Source organism: Passer montanus, unplaced genomic scaffold (assembly GCF_014805655.1).
Source record: "Passer montanus isolate IOZ18808 unplaced genomic scaffold, ASM1480565v1 scaffold7, whole genome shotgun sequence".
NCBI classification, from domain to species: domain Eukaryota; kingdom Metazoa; phylum Chordata; class Aves; order Passeriformes; family Passeridae; genus Passer; species Passer montanus.
The window spans coordinates 7,051,268-7,071,266 of record NW_024372147.1 but is presented as its reverse complement, the minus strand read 5'-3'; the positions used below and the strand labels follow the sequence as shown (position 1 = coordinate 7,071,266).

The 19,999-nt window shown below is 37.4% G+C and overlaps 1 protein-coding gene across 2 annotated transcripts in view; it reads left to right on the top strand.

Annotated features, from left to right (window-relative positions):
* Nucleotides 1-19,999, top strand: part of ADAMTSL1 (ADAMTS like 1) — a 389,415-nt gene that overhangs the window by 180,321 nt on the left and 189,095 nt on the right. The window lies entirely within an intron of this gene.

Genomic DNA, 19,999 nt, shown 5'->3' with positions numbered 1-19,999 from the left:
TGGTTCTCAAACCTTTTTCACCCTTGATTTGTTTACACTAAGTTGGCGTTGTTGGACTATAATACAAAATATTGTATTAAAAAGCCTTTAGTTAGAAGTCCACATTCTCAAAATTAGACTATATTATGCCCTGTTTTAAAGTTGGCATGGTAGAAATTAAGGGAAAACAGCACCTGCATACCAGTTATATAACTTTTTGACTTTATGGTTAAACTCATCTTCACTTCTGCCACTCAGAAGTTAGTCACTCTATCCATTTTCTTGGATCCAAAACCAGTAAAATTCTGCATAAAGTTGGTTCAGTGAATGTGCAGATTACATGGAAGTAAGAAAACAACTGAGTCTTGCAGGACTTCCAGAATTTGTTAAATCAATCAGAGAAGGGGAGGACAGTAAGTATTACTTCACAGGAGATGCTGCAGTGCATTGCATTGCATTGTGTATCAGGGAAGGATTTTTAGTATTTTTTGTAGTATAGGATGAGGAAGAGGCAAGAAAACCCATTGGGGGATAGGGAATGTGTGCATGTGTATGCTTGCTATGTGGTAAGTGCAGATGGTGTTAATGGAATAGGGAAACATTTCTGATTTTCTTGTGTATTCACCACTCTCATTTCTGTCAGCAATTTACTATGCTATTGTGAATTAATATAGAAAACTGACAAAATCATCTCCCCAGCTAATTCAAGTTAATGAGAGGTTCTGTTTTGCCCTGGAGAGTAGAAGGAGCTGAAGTTAAGTGGGAATATGAGAAGGAAGACTTCCCAAAAAGGACAAAATATGGAGGATTTTGAGTCTGAACCAAGTTTCAATTAAATATTGGTATTATTTTTACTACTAAAAGGTTCTGATATTGAGCACATGCACTCCTGTTCTCATGTGAGATTGTTATTTTACCTTGAGCAGTCTTTTTTTCAGTGGTCAGTAAAAAGTATAGTGGCATTTTCAAAATGCTATGCTGCTCCCAGTGTTATAATGTGGAATGAAGAGTTTTGGCCTGTCTATTTTCTTCATCTTGGGACTGCTGAGCATTCCTGGAGGAATAAATAGTAGCCTAAGTTCATTCACTTAGCAGTTTTCAGTTGCTGGGCTGGTGCCAAAGTACAGTCTTTTTCTGGTTTTGTTCTATAAATGCAGCTACCTTGCTGTGATAAAGCTAAGGCATAAACCCTTTTTACATTGGCTCAGAAATCCCCTCTTGTTTGTCCAGTGCCCAAGTTTAAATGTTTCTGAGCCAATGTCTCTGTCTGATTTGTTTGACATCAAGGCACAGACTCTTTACAAAGTTTTGGCTAAGTAATTACTAACTACGATGATGTCACAACCCTTTTCACTCACTGGATCATCAGAGCCTCTTTTTTAAGTAGCTACATGTCAAGGGACATGTGATTTAAACATAGGAACTGTTTTGCACTGGTAAGCTGGTTTGCTGTCAGCAGCCAGACTTCTATACAGGTTCCCATTTCGAAAAAAACCCCCGAAAGAACAAAATAAAACACAGACACCACTCACTGGATCATCAGAGCCTCTTTTTTAAGTAGCTACATGTCAAGGGACGTGATTTCAACATAGGAACTGTTTTGCACTGGTAAGCTGGTTTGCTGTCAGCAGCCAGACTTCTATACAGGTTCCCATTTCGAAAAAAAACCCCAAAAGAACAAAATAAAACACACACACACACAAAAAAAAAAAAAAAAAAAAAAAAAAAGGAGCTGCTACCAGAGCATTTCTGTAATTTTTTGTGTTACTGGCTCAGCATTTCCCACATGTCACTTTGATTTCTATGGTTAGGCCTCTCCTTGTAGGATTACTGGCTCAGTAACCTAATTGTATTCAGCTAGTGTCAAGATCCAGCGAAAAAGAAAACCCAGTTGCCCCCAGCATGACAGAGCTGGCCTCAAGGCACAGGTTTCACAGAACACTTTTTGATATGCTGTGTCAGCACACTTGGGCACAGACATCTTCAGCTGCAGAGTTCTTCAACTATTCTATAGTTCACATTTTACAGAGAGCTTTAGCAGATCCTGAAGCCAATTAGATCCCTGCTTTTATGACTTTATGCCACCACTAACCATCCAACTCTGTTGCCACACTCTTACATTCACTGTATTTATTTGAAATAAATCTAATATTTTCAGTTTCAATGCTAAGAGATGGATCCTGAACCTAGAGCTAGATATTTCTTCTGTATTTTCATGATTTCACATTTTTTGCAACTCTGTAACATCAAGTTGTTGCAAATGTGAGCATGTAGGCCCATTTTGGTTTTCAAATGGGCCTACATGCTCTAACACTAGCTGTATCCACAGTGAATCATATGAGGATAAGTATATGCATCACATATGAAATTTGATCTGTGGAAGCAGACACAGGTTTTAAAAGAAATCTTAAAGCAGTGTGATTACTGTGGCAGTGGTGTGTGAAAAACAACAGATGATAAAGCTGGAAGAAGATTGTAGGTGAGAGGTTTGGCTCTTATTGTATTAGTGAGCAAAAAGCTTACCTCAGTATTGTAATTACATTATTCCCTTTGATTCAGTACATGTTGTATGTGTACAAACAAAAGAGCTGACAGAATTCCATTTGGTCAGAAAAGGGAATAGGAGCCTTGTTTGAAGAAAGCATTTTTTGCATCATGTTATTAAATGGAACACTTAATCAGCTTGTCTGCCAAAAGAAATCTTCCCATTATACTTATTATATATAAACTGTGTTAGAAGAAAAACATTGAAGAAAACTGAAGTGTTGTAATGCTGAATATAATGTCCCTGGTTCATGTATATGCTAGTCTAAGGTACAAAGAACAGACTGAAACTTAAATTTAGGGCTATGTCTTCTGGTAGGTTTGAGTTTCACCTTTTGTAAATAACTCAAGCAATGTCCTGAATGGTTTTGTCAGTCAGATTTCTCCCTTGCACTTTTTCTGAGCTTTTTCCAGGTTTAGTATTATTTTATCCAAAACAAATTACATCATGGAAAAGAAGTCCCATGAAGCTGCTTTCAAAATATAGTTCACAATAAGTTTGTATGAAATTACATAGGATTGATACAAATCTGTTCAAGATCTTACCATCTACATCTGTTTGGATCTTCGTTTTGCTCAAAGGAGGCAAAAAGACTGGGAAAATTGTGTATCCATCTACTTAGAGCCAACTAAACTCTGGTTTGCCTTCAGAGACATATAAAAAACATAGTACTGCATGCTATTCTTTGTTTTACCCAAAAGCATTTCTATGGCAGTAGTAGTATTATAGTATTGTTTTTATATACTTATTCCAAGCACATCTACTTGATTTTCTATGTCAATCAAATGATAAGACAGATCTTCAGCAGTTTTAAGTAACTTTTTGACAAGTTAGTAGAACTTATTACTGATTTACCCTAGACAAGAATCTGACCTTTGCCATCTTGCTGCACTAAAGAGAAAAATTCAGTCTGTGAGAAGCTGGGACCAAAGTACTTCAAAACCAAATGGCTAATGCTGTGAGGACTAAATTTCTGACTTCTGTGGCATGCATCTCTTTGGGTAGTCTCTCTCTGTTGTCTAAATCATTTCTAAAAAGAAAATCATCTCCCTAACAACAAATCTGTGAAGTTTGCTCTAGGCTTGGAGTAGAAATACACAAGAATTTGGATTTAATTTGCTAAAATAATCATTATTTATAAATAGATAAATAGATTATTATTGTCGTAATAGGGTGCATTAGATGTAACAGAGGTGAAAGGAACCATAAATACACACTTTGAAATTGCCAAAGAAATTGTTTTTGCTAAGGCAGTGCAGTATACCTTTTAGATATAAAGAAAATATAGTATTTATATATAAATATATAGAAAATGTAGTATTTATGTTTAACCTTTCAAACAAATGCATTATTTTAGTATTCTAAAATTTTCAATTTCTACCTTTTAGTCATTACGTAAACACAAATTATTAGCATCTGGCACCAAAGGAAATTGTACAGGAATAGCTTACATGTGTAAAATACCATCTTCCCCTCCCTTTCCCATAGGAAACAGAGGCCATTCCTCACACACACAAGCAATATATTATAGTGTATTTATTCATGCAAACTCTGTATAATATTAGTATATTTATGAGTACCCTGTGGGCACACTTTTGCCAGCACAAAATCAATCCCAGTGCTGTCACATTTGGGAGATAAAGTTTTTGTCATTTCAGGGGGTGTGTGGTAAGCCTGCTGGAAGTGCTTTGGTGCTTTGCATATGATAGGATTGTTCAGTTTGTGGAGACTGGGACAGACAAAGCAGAGAAAGTAAGCATCTTGCATTTAAAATAAGCAATTACGTCTTATGCCTATTAAGAAAGATATTGTGATGTAGAAGGAAAAGGACATTTGCCAAAGAACAGAAAACACTTCTTCAGCAGTAGGTTCCTAGAAACTGCACAGTGTGCATAGATTTTCACGTAAAGGTGCTATTAAAAGTACCTAAATTCACATATGCATGCAGAACATACCCACCCACCGATCTTTCTGTAATTTGGAAAGCTCTTAAAGGATCCCAGTCATAATGGATTTTTGTTCACATGTTTCAAATAAATGTAATCACACTTGAAATCAAATACTCAAGGGCATGTAAAGAAATACTCCTGTACTGTTGTTGAAACAGGTTACAACAAAGGTTTCTTTTATTTCCTGATTATTCATTTTCCTACAACAAGTAAGCAACATATGTATATTTTAAATTAGTATACATTAAAAAAAAATAGGAAGCCAGGAATAACTGAAACTTGTAAGCAAGGTAATATCTGCTACAGATTGTCTGATTCAACAGAAATAACTTTTCCAGTTCTTATAGTATATGTCATGGTTGAATGCTTTCTTTAAGGTCACGTAGTGTGCATTCTGACTAAGTTTTTTTTTTCTGATTTTGGATATTCAAAACATAGAGTTAGCACACATTTGGAAGCAGGGTCTAGAAAAATCACTTAATTTGTCAATCTCATCCCATGTAACTTTTGGCAACAGAACAGAAGATGTTTAATAAAAAAGATCCACAGAACAGTCATGTGCTAGAGGACATCAGGTGGAAGCACCTTCTCAACAGAGAGTGTCGGCTTCATTTCCTCTGCCCATACTTCTTTTGATCCTAAATCTAATTTTGATCCTAACTACACCTTTAGTTCTTTACAGGCCTACTATTTCACCCTGCCTCATGATATTCTTTGGATAGATTCTTTGTGTTCTGTATGAGAATTCAACCTCCTCTGGTTCTGTTCCTCAGGAATCTTGAATTGATAGACAAATATTTTAACTTCTCTCAAAAGAAGGTGGGAAAATTTATTACCATTTTTAATAACAAAAAGTGGAGATTATTTGATGGAAAGATTACATGCTTTGATATAAAAAATAAGAAATGCTACCCCATTCTCCAGAATAGAGGCTTAGACCCTTTCTCATATTGTACAGTCTGTTATATTTTATGTAATATTAACTTGGCCTATGTTTCTGTTGATCCTCTTGGAAAAAACCTTTTCATATTTGGAGAAAAGTCAAAGAACACAACAAGGCAAACAAGACTATTCCTGTCCTCTGTTTCTGAGATTTTAGTAGATGATTATGTGTTCAAGATTGTTTTGTTTGGGATTAAGAAGGCAAGACTTGATCCATTCTCTCTTCAGGCAAAAGCTATATGGCAGAGAATATACTTGTGCCACAGTTAGTTTGGGGGTTTTTTGTTCCCTGTGTCATGTGTTACTGTTCAGTAATACTAAATTTTCCTTCAAAATTAGGGCCAACACTCTGTAATATACAGATTTCAAGAGACGAGCAATAATACTTTAGGAATAGCAGTGATACTTGAAGAGTAGCAAATCTCACTATTGGGAAGTGTGTTTGCTAATGAACTTTTAATTGAAAAAAGCCTAACAGAAACCCTCTTACCTTCTATCTTGTTTTGAAATGTGTTGATACTCATTTTCTAACCACTCTGTTTCATGCTTGGAAAATGCAATTTGTACTTTAAAAGATGAGAATCTCCTTAGTTGCTGCTTGCCCTCTGAATTTGGAAGGTGATTCTTGGTGTTTATTCTCAGCATATAATTTGGTACTCATATGCACAGCTCAATAATCCTCAAGGGTTGTGTTGGTTTCTTTGGCAGGTAGGATTCACTGCTCACCTACAATATTGAAGCACATTGTCATACAAAAGCAGAAGAGTTCAGAAAAGGGAGCATGAGGTAGCCACCACCGTAAATTGAGCAATCCTGCTGCACACACTAGGCTGCCCAAAAGTGTACCTGACTCAGAGCTGGTGGACATCAGTTTTGAAAGGAAGATTTATCTGTTGGGGTAAGGTGGATTTAATGTTAGTATGGTGTAATTTGGCTAAGCTAAACTTCTTGCTTTTACTCTGAAATGATGTGTTCATTTCAGTGTAATCAAAGACCAGTTAAGAGTCATGGAATGACAGAATCATAGAATAAACTGAGTTGGAAGGGACACACAAAAATCAAGTCCAACTCCTGGCCCTGCACAGGATGCCTCAAGTCATACCAAGTGCCTGAGAATGCAGTCCAAATTCTTCTTGAGTTCAGACAGCCTGGTGTTAAGACCACCTCCCTGGGGAGTCTACTCCAGTGCCCAAACAGCCTCTAGGTGAAGAACCTTTTCCTATTATGCTTTGTCGCTGAGCAAGCCTGCTTCCAATTTAGCTTTTTTTTTTTTTTTTGGTTTTTTTTTTTGGTTTTTTTTTTTTTTTTTTTTGTTTGGTTGGTTTTTTTTTTGAGCAGGCAGTAATTAAGGATTAGGAACAAGATCCACTGTTCAGCTGATGCAATCTTGTATATATGCATAGACTGATTTGCATTATTTGATGGTTCGGTCTTGTACAGTTATGTTCTTTGAGACTCAGGCCACTTAAAACCCAATCTATTCATTTTCCCATAAAACTTAGGTAAAACTCAGCCCCTATACAGGTTTGAAGCTGTCACTTGATAACTGCTTCCCCTTACGCGTAGTGATATACAGTGACTGGAAGCTTTGAACTCTTTGCTTTATGCTGAGAAACAAGATCTGTAGTTCTTTCATAAACCATATCCATAAGAACTACATTAAAATGAAACACTGTCAAGCATCTAATGTCTAATATAAACTGTATAACTAATATATTATTATTTTTGTTCTCATTTGAAATTTGGTATTTGTACATTATTTTTGGCATTTGCACAGGCATTTTGAGAAGCCTTCTTGGTTGTAACATGAAGGAACATATTAAAAGAATAAAGAAGACAAGAGCAGAATATCAGATGAAAAATATCAAGAATCACTGACTTGCAACCAAAATAAATTAGTCAGTAATGTCCATACTAGATATGTCCAAACTGAAAAATAGTGTTTTCTGCTGTCTCTTCAAAAAGTCACAAATTTGGATTATCGACAATTCTGTGTGTCAGTTTTTCAGATATGGTCTGTAAAAAAGACAGCTTGAATACATTTTAATTGTGTTTTAATTTTGTGTTGATGAAGAAAACAAGGAAAGCTACATTATAATGAAAATTTGAAATATTCATAATCTGTATTGATTATGAGTACTAGTTATATGTGTGGAATGCTTCGGTAAGGGACACATACATGTACACTTCCATTTGTTCCTGTGTTTATCTTCTCTTTTAGACAGCCACTACTGGCTGGTTTTGGAAGCAGAATAGTGAAAATAATTTCTTTTGGTCCAGATAATTTTAATGCATTCTTAAAGGAACAAATCTTCTGAGAAAGTACTGTATGTCTAGGTAGATTTAAAAAAAAAATGGCAATCATATTATGAAGGTAAAGATAGGGAAAAAAATGCACATGCATTTGGTGCATTATTGTTTTGCAAATGGACTGATGACTTGATTAAATTTACATTCAGAACAAATACCCTTGTGAGGGTGTAATGTTTTTGAAGAAAAATGTGACTTATAAACAGCAGCTTATAATTTATAACCATAATTTTCATTTCTAAGATACTGTAAGTGGTGTTTTCTTATTATAGCCAAACCAAGGCAAAAGTACTTAAAATTCAATTCAGGTAGGGCTTTTTTTATTCAATGCAAGGATCTGTTTTGATTTTGGATTTCAAAAATATCTTAAATTAGTCATATTTGAAAGCAATGTTTTAAACAGTTGTCAGTGAGTAAGTAAAAAAGTATAATAATTTCCTGATATTAAAAGGGGGGGGAAAATGTTATCCCAAAAACCAATCCCTGTAAGGTAAAGGGAACATCAACTATGATACATGTAACATGTACCCATGGCTAGTGGGATACATTTCTGTGTATCACACTTCACAAAAAGGAAAAACATGGCTGGCAGATAAATAAGTATTCTGTAAACTTTTGCCCTTCTCTACAGAAAGGCAATTCCCCTGTAACTTGATATTTTACCCATATTTATTGACTCACCTGCTCAAATATAGCTTCTTATCTCTTTTCTCAGTGCATTCTCATATTTCAGTAAGTAGACTACTCCTTATTTAAAATAAACCATTATAGGAAATGAATAATATTATCATATAGGATTTTTTAGATAAAATGTACCTATAAGCCCCAGTTAGAAATAAGTGGCTTGATTTTTTTTAATTTAATTTTTTAAAATTGTTAGTTAAGTAATGTTAATGTATTCTTTGAGAAAAGACAGGAAGTATCTAATGGTAATGCAGGGTAAGTACCAGTTATCTGTTACTGGTTATGCTACTGCCTGCATGTTATAAAGGTTAATGAACGAACCAGCATTTGCGCTGGTTTTAGCATTTAGCACCAGCACCAGCATTTAGCATCTCATACCTGTATGTACCTTATAAGTGAACTCTGTCTCTCTTATTTCATGATGGCTAGCTGTATCAGCTTCCCAGTTCTTCCTGAAAACCACTTTTACCAATTTCTCCAGGGTTTTTCTCTTACTTCTTGAAGGTCCACAGGTATTTGGTGTTGTAGAAAAAAAATCTGGCTATGTGCCCAATTTTTTGCCTCATAGAGATAAATTGCTTTCTGTTTAATTTAAACAAGAATCCACATTTCTGCTTTGATTCTGGAGAATCAAGATAATATCAAAGAAAACAGCTTTTAAATAACAACTGAAGTGAACTCAGTGATATCCTTTTCTGATCTTATCCTCCTTTTTAGTCTGATTCTTTTATTTAGCAAGAAAGTCCCCAGATCTGGAGATGTTTTTTCCTGTCCTTTGTGGAAGGTCAATCAGGATGTCAAGGCAAGACTACAGGTGATATCAAAAGACAAAAGATTTTTTTGTTTTGTACTGTCTTGACCCTTTTGAGGTAATTTTGGTTCTTTCTTCACATGCTGATCTGTCATTTGATGAACTGTGTTGGTGAGACATCAGAAAAATGCAGGGCTTTCCTTCCTTTTCCCAGCGCTCTCTCCCTCTGTCATGCTCTTTCTGAACACACTATTATCTGATCTTCTTTTACCTGCCTCTCTGAATAACCAGTAATTTTTCCAGTAAAATGCAGATTTTAGTCTCCCTGTATAACATATGTCCTCTTAATGGGTTTGGGTTAGTGTCAAGAGCCCTATATCTCCACTTCCTCCAGCTTAATGACAGTAATAATCCACACCTGAAGAGTTTTCTTAAATAACATCTATTAAAAGCAGAAAACAGTTACAAAAGGAGTTACAGTCAAAAGACCAAGCATGCTAATGAACAAAACACTATAAAAAAACACTATCAGTCATGCCTGATTTCCAGGAGAAAACTACTCTCTTCACAAGCAGAATGAATATAGCTCCAGAAGATCTTTAGGCATAGTAAAGGTGACCTGGTGAGAGGAATATGTTATGGTTGGGGTAAGGAAGTCAGCAAAATATTTTTTAATTAACCTGAAGACTGGTCACAGACTGTGTACAGGCATGGTGAAGCTGTCAGGGTGACCAGAATTTGATGCCCAGGAACACAGCTAAAAATGTGCAAGGATGTGATGGGGCTTTGGTTGCAGAAAACATGAAGGAGTAGGTCCCATTATGGGTGAGGAAAACAAATAGCAGCAGATCCTTTATTCAAAGAGAGCAGATCTGGTCACACTTTGGAAGCAAGTTGGATTCCCATTGAAAGTAATTCAGGAAAGCTTGCAGGACAGACTCCTGCAAGCACGAGAACATTATGCCCCAGGATGCAGATGTGTCAAAAGAACAATTTGTCTAAGCAGAATAGTTGTGACAGAGCTAAAATGACAAAATGCAACGCACAGACAGGGTGTGGATATGAGGATAAGCTCCAGAAGAGAAGTAGTAAAGCATTACGTAGGCATGCAACTTACCAGCTGGCTTTGGCTTTACTGAGGCAAAAAACAGCTCCATAAGAGAAGGCTTGACAGCCTTAAGTGGAAGGACAACATGTAGGGTCTCTTAAGCCACTCAGTGCACCACTATATTGTTCTATCTTTGTATCTGTTACATGCCTGTACAGTCATATTTTTTGAGACAATTTATTTAGCAGTTTAATAAAATTGTTAAAACACAGGGTTTAAGGGCATTCCTATAATATCCTCTTGAGGAAGTGTGTCAGGAAAAATGCTGAGCAGTAAAGTATCAGGGGGTGCTGGTCAACAGCTGGCCAAACATGAGCCCAGGTGGCCAAGAAGGAAAATGGCATCCTGGCCACTCGCCTGGCCAGAAATCGTGTGGCAGTGATTGTTCCTCTGTGTTCAGCACTAGTGAGGCCACATCTTGAAAGCATTTTCTTTTGGGCCTCTTACTCTTACTCCAAGAAAGACATTGAGGTGTTGGAACGTGTCCAGAGAAGGGCAATGGAGCTGGTCAGGAGCACACATCTTTTAAGTGGCTAAGGAATCTGCAAAGGTTTATCCTGGTGAAAAGGAGGCTCAAAGGAGGCTTTATTGCTCTCTGCCACTGTCAGAAGGCTGTAGTGTGGTGATGGTGATGGTCTTTTAGTAAAAAGTGATAGGACAGAGGAAACAGCCTCAAATTGTGCCAGAGGAGGTTTAGATTGAATACTGGGAAAACTGATATGAGGGTCAGGCATTGAAACAGGCTTCGCATGTAAATGACACATAGATGTGATATGTGTCATGGTTTAATGGTGGACTTGGCACCGCTGGTCTAATGGTTGGACTTAATCTTGATTATCTTAAACATCTTTTCCAATCAAAATTATTATATTTTATGAGTCTCCACTCTTGCAGATGTTTAGTTAAAATTTTGTAATTTTGTTAATACCTGTGGATCCCCTGGCTAACAAGGTCTAATCCTTTTTGCCCTGTATTATCAATTCTCCCTTACACTGCATGTAACACTTGAGTACCCTCTGAGCACATATTTTTTTTAGCTTTTTCTTCAAGAGTTGGTGAGAAATATGGGGTAACAAGAAGTCTACATCAGCCTAGCTGTTTCAGAAATGTTGGGCACAGTTCAGAAATTTTCAGTAGGATCATGTTTAACTGAAGACAAGTGAAGTTCACAATTCAAAGAATTACACAATACTTCTCTGTGAGTTGCTTTTTAGGATTTGGGGCTGTGGAAACTGTATGCCTTTATAATATGTGAGCAAAAGCCTACTGTGCTTCTCAGGTAAAGTATGCTCATTTTAAAATTGTTTTTCCTATGCAACTGAGTTGTATTTAAATACACAACGAATGAACTTATCTTTTAAAAAAGTGTTTGGGTACATAGCACTGACATTTAAAAACAAACATAACTGCTGGAGAACTGGGAAGTGCTTATGACTTCAGGGAACACAAAAAGATGAAAGAAGCACTAACATTTCAATGCAGAGAAATGATGTGAATTTAATTTCTTCTAAAAGAAATGGAAAGCAGTCTTTTGCCAGCACATATTTGCTGCTTTTTCTCATGTAGGTAAATTATTAGATACATGATACCAAGCTCTAATTTGCCAGCACATATTTGCTGCTTTTTCTCATTTAGATACATGATACCAAGCTCTACTGTGGTTTCTTAATGTCCTGCATCTCAACCATTTTTGACATTATTATCAGTGGAGCTTGATGTCAAGATAGACAACAATCACTAAAGTAGATGCAACTACTATGGAAGAAAGCACATCAAATCTATTATAGTGTTTTCAAGAAAAAAATGTTATCTCAATAATGCCTGAACTAACATAAATGTGGAAAAAATAACGTGAATTAATGAGCATATGTGTGTATAAGACACTGTTGTTTGTCTTTTCAAATGTGTAAGCTGAAGGAAGGGAGCAAACATATAACACTGCATGTGGAAGAATTATCTGGATTTGTGACACTGCTTAGAGAAATTTAGTCCCATGAATTTGAATGGATTATCTGGATAAATGAATATAATATTTCCTTATGTGACAGATATAAGTCAGTCATAATTTGTCAGAGAAAATCATGTTCTTCTTTTTCAAAAGACAAACAATTCTGCATCTCAAGTGATAAAAGGCATTTCAAAGCAGACATAAACTAAGAAATATTCATCACTCTTAATCTGTCATAATCTTTTAAGGCTGTATGTAAGAGCAGAGTGGGTGCTGTTTTATATTTATGATTTTACAGCACCATGTGTGGGCAAAAAATGCAGGATTTTACTTATTCAAAGTCATAGATGAATTTCCCAAATGTTACAGCACGTCTTGCACATAACATTCATATTAGAGATGATGTGTCACAATGAAGTAAGTGGCATCCACAAAATAGTAAATCAATAGAGAACAATTTGCCAAAATTATTAAACAATAGCCTTTTCTCTCAGCACCACTGAGTTCATTGCTGTTCAGAATTACGTGGTGAGGTAATTAGAACATGCTCAGGAAACTCTAAACCTTTTTAACCTATATTTTTTTGTTACCTTGGTCTGCTAGGACAGCTGTTGAAAGAAGCCTGTGGGTCACTCTTGGGCAAGTGAGAAGTCCCCATTTGAGGCCAGTGCCTGTGGTGGGACTGTCTGGAGTCAGGCTTTACCAAACCTACAATCTTCAATGCGCAGGTGTGGATGACAGAAATTTCCCTAAGCCAATATTTTTGCAGTCTAAGCTGCTGAGTGGTCTGTGGGATAAGATAGCAGAACCAAAGCTCCAGCTGGCCACCACTGGTACATGACTGCATACAGCTTTTCTGGTGAAGATATTTTTAGCTGATATATTCCTGTGTTTTCTTACTGATAAATTTCCAGATATCAGTATATGCATTTCCCCCTGCTCCAGCACACTGTAGTGGTTTTTATAAAATGATGTTATTTTATGTTATGTTTTGCTGAGTTATATTTAGATTTGTTTGCTTGGGCTTAGTAGTTGCATATAATATGTGAAACCTCACAGTGCCTGCTGTTAGTCCTCCAAATACAACTGAAAACATTAGTGCAAAGAATTCATCATTCAGATACTGTTTTTTCTCTTCTAGCTCTAGAATATGCTTTTCTTTGAGTCTTAAAACTCTGTCAAAATAAATCAGAAGCAGTATATTGAATTTAGGGGTTGGCCAATATTTTTTCCTTAGTGTGTGTTGCACATCAAGTTCTAATCTCATAAAATTATAAACAAGTTTACTGGAAGAAATTTTTTTCATTTTCCCATGAGTAGATAAAGTTTGTGGCCATTGCTGCTAGAGTGCAGAACTATTTTGGGTGATATTACACAACTGTGCTTCAAATTCACAAATTTACTTTCTAAATTTGACCTAAGGGGTTTTACAGTTTCCACCACATATTATATTACTTTTTGCACAAACTTTGTTTTCCTTACTTAATAAATGACCACATTGTGGTATAATAGAAATCTCTACCATCTTCAAAAAAGCAGTTTACATCCTCCCTTTGGAGGAATTTTTATGTGGCAGGGGTAGGAAAAAGGGATGTTGAATTGGGCAAGGGGGGAGGAGGGGGAGAGATGGAGTGCAGGTGATGAATTTAAATTAAATGACATTTCTAGATTTCTAGTTCTCTGGTCACTGTTTTGATTAAAATTGAATCACACTTACAGAAGCTTTCAGAGTAGCTGTCTCTTCCATAAAGTAAGCTAAATGCTTCAGGTTTCACAGGGGAAAAAAAAATCTGTTTCTTTTACATGCCCTTTTGGATTTTCTTCTGTGAGCTTTTGCATACTGAACTCCAGCTGATGTGGATGGAAATTCCACATATGGATGGCCTGGAGAGTCAAACCCCTTGCTTTTCACATGTTTTTCCCTGTCTTTCAAATATGCAGGAATGTATAAAACACCAGTCATTGTACTGGTGTTTTATAAATTTTCTAGCTATTTCCAGATTTAGCTCCAGACTCTCAGCAGCAAACGCAAAACTCTACCTTCCCATTCACCTCCACCCCTCAGGGTTAAAGGCAGAATTACTTTTTTCTCAGAGTTATGTCAGAAAAATTTGACTACCTCATGAGAGATAATCAGCTGGGTGGTTTCTGGAAGATGCAAAGGGAGACAGGGAACCAGCCTGGGTCACTTACGGGGCAAAGGGCAGTGAAAGGTCAGTGGGTCTATGCCTTACTGTCTCCCTTTTTTTTTCTCCTCTTCACATTCTCCCTCAGCTGCCACTCTGTTACTCTCTCAAACCCCTTAACTCTACTGTATCTGTAAAAATATTGTTATAAAATCTCTATAACTTGACACTCAGTAAAAGGTGTAAGGAAAGTAGCCATAATAAAAGCCATCTAATGATAAAACATACATTTAATTTTTTTTTTCTTTTTTCCTCTTTTTTTTTTTTTTATTAAAGGCCAGTGACCTTTATCTGTGGAAGTCTCAAATCTGTGGAAATAAGTCAAAAGGAAAAAAAAATACAGAGTCTAGTTTTGGGCCTTTTTTTTTTTCTTTTTTCCTTTTTTTTTTTTTTTAATTAAAGGCCAGTGACCTTTATCTCTGGAAGTCTCAAATCTGTGGAAATATGTCAAAAGGAAAAAATAATACAGACTCTAGTTTTGGGATTTTTTTTTGAATTATCATAAGAGGGGAAACATTGAGAAAGGATGTTCACCTTAAAATCTGTATTTAAAAAATATTGAAGTTCTGATTTATAGTGTTGTAAGTAGCAGCCATAAATCAATACAACTGATGACTTGCACATCACTGAAGACAAGGACATTCTTTAATTTTAAAATTTTTTGTCTGGATTATATTTTCATTTTTCCCTCATACTGTTTAATGTCAAATTGTTTAGACAGTCAGTATACATGTCCCCTGTTTGTTTTTATTAAGATAAATGTTTTGCAGTAATGCCTTTGTAACTGACATTTTGAGAAATTTCAAACAAAACCTGACCAGTATAATTTTCATTTGCAGTTAATGCCTGCAATCTGTAAACTTGCAGTCTGTATGCTTGACAGTGCCAGCAAAGAATAAAAGTGGTCTCTACTCCAGACAGCATTTGATATGCAGTACCTCAGCTCTCAATGAATTGCAGTATGTAAGCCATCAGAGCTGGCAAAATGTCTGTGAGAAAGGCTTTTCCTGATTCTGCAAACATTTTCAAACTCTTTGGTCTTCACAGAAGAGGGTGTGTAAGCAGGAAAATTGCTTCTCTGATGTGCATGCAGGTCTTGTTTTGCTGGGGGACTTCAACCACATGGACATCTGCTCGAAAAGCAGCACAGCAATCTGTAGGCAGTCCAGGAGATTCCTGGAATGCATGGGGATAACTTCATAAGCCGAGTGATAGAAAAACTAACCAGAGGGAATGCAGTACTAGATACAATAGTCACCAACATAAGTGCACTAATCAGGGATGTCAACATTGAAGGTATATACCCCACCACACTGGGCTGCAGTGATCACACACTGATGGAGTTTGCAGTCTTGAGGAATATAGGTCAGGTAAGGAGTCAAAGCTGGGCCCTGAACTTTAGGAAGGCAGATTTCCAACTCTTCAGGGAGATTGTCAGTGGGATCCCCAGGGAAACATCTCTTAGGAACAAGGGAGCAGAACAGAGCAGGCAGATATTTAGGGAAATCTTCCACAGAGCACAACAGCTGGAAATCTTCAGGGGCAAGAAGATGGGCAAGGAAAGCAAGAGACAGAATGACTGAGTAGGGAACTGCTGGTCAAACTAAAGGAAGAGAAGCAAATGCAGACAGTGGAAAAAGGGCCAGACAGCCTGAGGAGAGTACAGACCTGAACCATGGTTATGTAGGGAGTGGGAGAGGAAGACCAAAGCAAAATTGGAACTGAACATGACAAGGGACACAAAGAATCACAAGGGCTTCTACAAGTATGTCAATCAGAAAAGAAAGTTCAAAAAGAAGGTGTACTGCCTCTGATAAGTAATGCTGTGAACAAGTAACAATTATCAGGAGAAGGCTGAGGTACTGACAAACTTTTTGCCTGTTTTCAATGGCAGCTCCTTTTTCACATCTCTTGAGGGGATGGACAGCAGGATGGGACTGGGATGTCAAAGTGCTCCCAGTTGAAAGTAAATAGAGTGTTCTTGACCACCTGAGGAACTTGAATTTGCACAAGTCTTTGGGACCTGATGAGCTGCATCCTAGAGTTCTGAGGAAATCCACTGATGTAGTTTCCAAGCCACTCTCTGTGATATTTGAAAAGTCATGGCAGTCAGGCAAAATCTCAGGGCACTGGAAAAAGGGGAAGATTGTACCCATCTTTACAAAGGGAAGAAAGGAAGACTCTGGGAACTACAGTCTTGCCAGCCTCCCCTCTGTGCCTGAGGAGATCATGGAACAGAAGCTGTGGCACATGGAGGACAGGGAGCTGATTCAAGACAGCCAGCATGGCTTCAGTAAGGGCACGTCCTGCTTGCCGAGCCAGTTAACTTTCTGTGATGGAGTGATTACATCAGTAGGCAAGGGAATAACTACAGATGTCATCTATTTGGACTTCTGTAAAACCTTTGACACAGTCCCCCCACAACATCCTTCTCTCTAAATTGAAGAGCAATGGATTCAATAGATCAGTAGATTAGGAATTGGTTGGATAATTGCATCCAGAGGGCAGTCATAATGTCTCAGAGTCCCAATGGACATCAGTGACAAGTGGTGTCTTGGAGTCCATATTTGGACCAATAGAATTTACAGAAAAAACGAGGCAAGACTATTTACAAAAGCATGTAGTGACAGGACAAGGAAGAATGGGTTGAGATTGAAAGAGAGTAGGTTTTGGTTAGATATTAGGAAGAAAATCTTAACTGTGAAGGTGGTAAGGTACTGGAACAAGTTGCCTGGTGAACAGTTGTGAATGTCCCATCCTCAGAGCTGTTCAACGCCAGGCTGGAGGGGACTCTGAGCAAACAGGTCTAGTTCCAATCCCCTACAGCAAGGGGGTTGGAACTAGATGATCTTCAAGGTCCCCTCCCAACCCAAACCAGTCTATGATCCTATAACTCTATCCATTTATGCTGAAACCAAATCTCTGTGTTGTGTGCCTTTGCCTTTTGACTTATTTAGGTTCATTTGAAGGCAGAATTCTAGCCTATTGCATATTGCAGAATTTATTAGCATGATCTTGCTAAATAATGGGACTTTTAGTATCTGTCCTGCACTTACTTTGAGTAAGTTTGAAGAACATCTAGGGAGGTTCGTTATTTTCTATTGGTATAACTTCATGTGAGCACCTTGCTTATTTGTTCTTTTCAAAGCAAATTGAATTCAAGTGCCACCCTGTAAAAGACATGTAATTAGTAGTGCTATACTGAGAATCTGACACAGTTATTTTTTCCCTGGATATTGAGAAGTTTCATGAACAAAAGTGAATAGCCTATGTTGAAAGGTTGATAAAGTGGCACATAGTACTTCTGATTGCTATTCTCAGAAGCAATCTTTTAATTAGAAACATAGCTATTGATCTAACAATGCAATGAGAAGCATGTTAATAAATACCAGAGGATCACGTGACATTTGGGTTGCTTAGTGCTGCTTAGAAAGCAGTATCCATGTGGAACACAGACTACTCTCAGCACTGAAAATTGCCATTGAAAATTGCATGCCCTCAGTGTTATTTTTGCTATTATCCCAGAGAAGGGGGCATACGTCATTTTTAGGGTGCTTCACCACCTTCTCTGGATTCTTGAATTCTTTGAGAAATGACAAGGGTGGGAGAAGAGAGTTCATTAAGGAGCCCATTAGAGCAGTTTTACCGTCTATTGAACATCTTTGCTATTTTCACCTGGGGAAACAAACATGCTACCCTTATATAGAAAGCCACCTGGGCTAGCACAGCCACTTGGTACTCATTTCAAACAGCTGGAGTGAAATTAAATTAATATAGGTAATTTCACATTCCTGTGGTGGGGATACTTCTACTGCTGGTTGTCTTTCAGCTCTGTGACAGCCCTAGCCCTTCCTGGGTTGCCAAGGAAACTTTTAGGGGTGTGGGGGTGGTGGACCTTGACTGCCATCATATCTGGTGGTGCTCCTTTTGCAGGGGTGTTTTTCTTCCTATGCAATAGAATTTTGTGGGTTTATTCTTGGCTGGTCTGTTAGTTTTTCTCCCTTACATCCTCTCCAAGTTGTTTCTGACACTGCTGCTATGCCCCATCTTGAACATTTAGGCACAGTCTAAAGGGGGCTGCTGCACTACTAACCTCTCTGCAGCAGTCAGCTACTAATCTGAGTACTAAACCTGTCTATCGCCATCATCAAATTCTTGCTCTTTCCTCTAGCATAGACTTCATGTAACTGCACTTATATGCCGGCATGCAGAGGTGCAGGATTTATCCCTGACTGGCTTCTAGTGGTCTGTTCTGAGATCATTTTGGGAATGAATGACTATGGGACAAACTGCAGTGACTTTATCATTCAAAATTTATACAAATAAACTACCAGTGATCATGTCTAAAAGTGTGACCAACGTGTACGACAGAGAGCATGCAATAACATTTCAGGAAGTTAGTTGCAACAGCAATTTCTACACAACAGTACAACAAATACTGTAAAAACTATAAAAGCAATCACCATAATGACTCCTTGCCACAACTCTGCCCCATTCTCTGGGCCCCTCAATGTCAATGAGGAATGTGGTTTCTTACAGGCATACATTAAATATTCTGTCTGGGTTTAAACTGTTCTGCCCACAAAGTTTAATATGGAGGCTTGATGGCACTAAAAATACCAACGGTTTGGTTTGCAGATTACTAGTTGTTGTGGCTGTAAATATGCTGTCATGCAAATGTCTATGGGATCCTATTTATGAAGGCAGCCACTTTTTCATTTTCTCTGGGGCTGTCTTTCAAAGATGACACATTCTTCCCAAAGATACTTATAACTGGAAATACTTAGCAGGAGCATAGAAACCTTATAAAGTCTGATCCTAATGCAGTTCAGTGGGTTTTCAGAAGAGTTATCTCCTACACAAGGCTTTTAGGCAGACAGGTTAGGTAAATGTGAAAAACAAATTGTGCAAACAAAGGCCATTACCCCTTGACAAATCCACTTTTTGCAAAAGTGCTCCAATGAATAATGCTGCTTAGAAATTTTGCATTTCCTCTGGGTCAGAAAAAAACACGTTTCTGACTATTTATGTGCTTTATATCTTTGGCTTAGGACTTTTGGGGGAATATGACTTAGGACCTTTTTGGGAAATATGTCTTGCCATATTCCCTGAAACAGTATTAGTTGTTCCAGTCACGATACAGGAAGCAGCAGGATAAATCACAGCCAGTGATGACACACATTGAGGGAGCACGTATTCATGGGTTTTCAAAAAAATATCATGACAAGTTTTTAGTTCTACAAGGCATGTCAAAAATCTTGTGATTTAGAAGCCAGTAACTGTGTGTCTAGTGCTGGAAAATCTGGCACTATTTATTCCAAGTTGCATTTTTCTCTGGTTGCCAGCTACATGAAACTGAATCCTCTCTGTACTGCTCTACCTCTTGTGTTTTCTTCATGAGACCAGTGAGATCAAGAACAGGTCAGTCAAAATTACCCAAACTGCTGTTTCAGTTAATTATCTTTGACATAGTCTTATGTCTTTTTTCTTACTTAGGATCAAAAAATTATTTTCTGAAATGCAATCAACCATTCATGTTCTTGAACCACAGATTCATTTAGAACCACTGCTTGAAAAATGCTCATTGTAATGGAAAC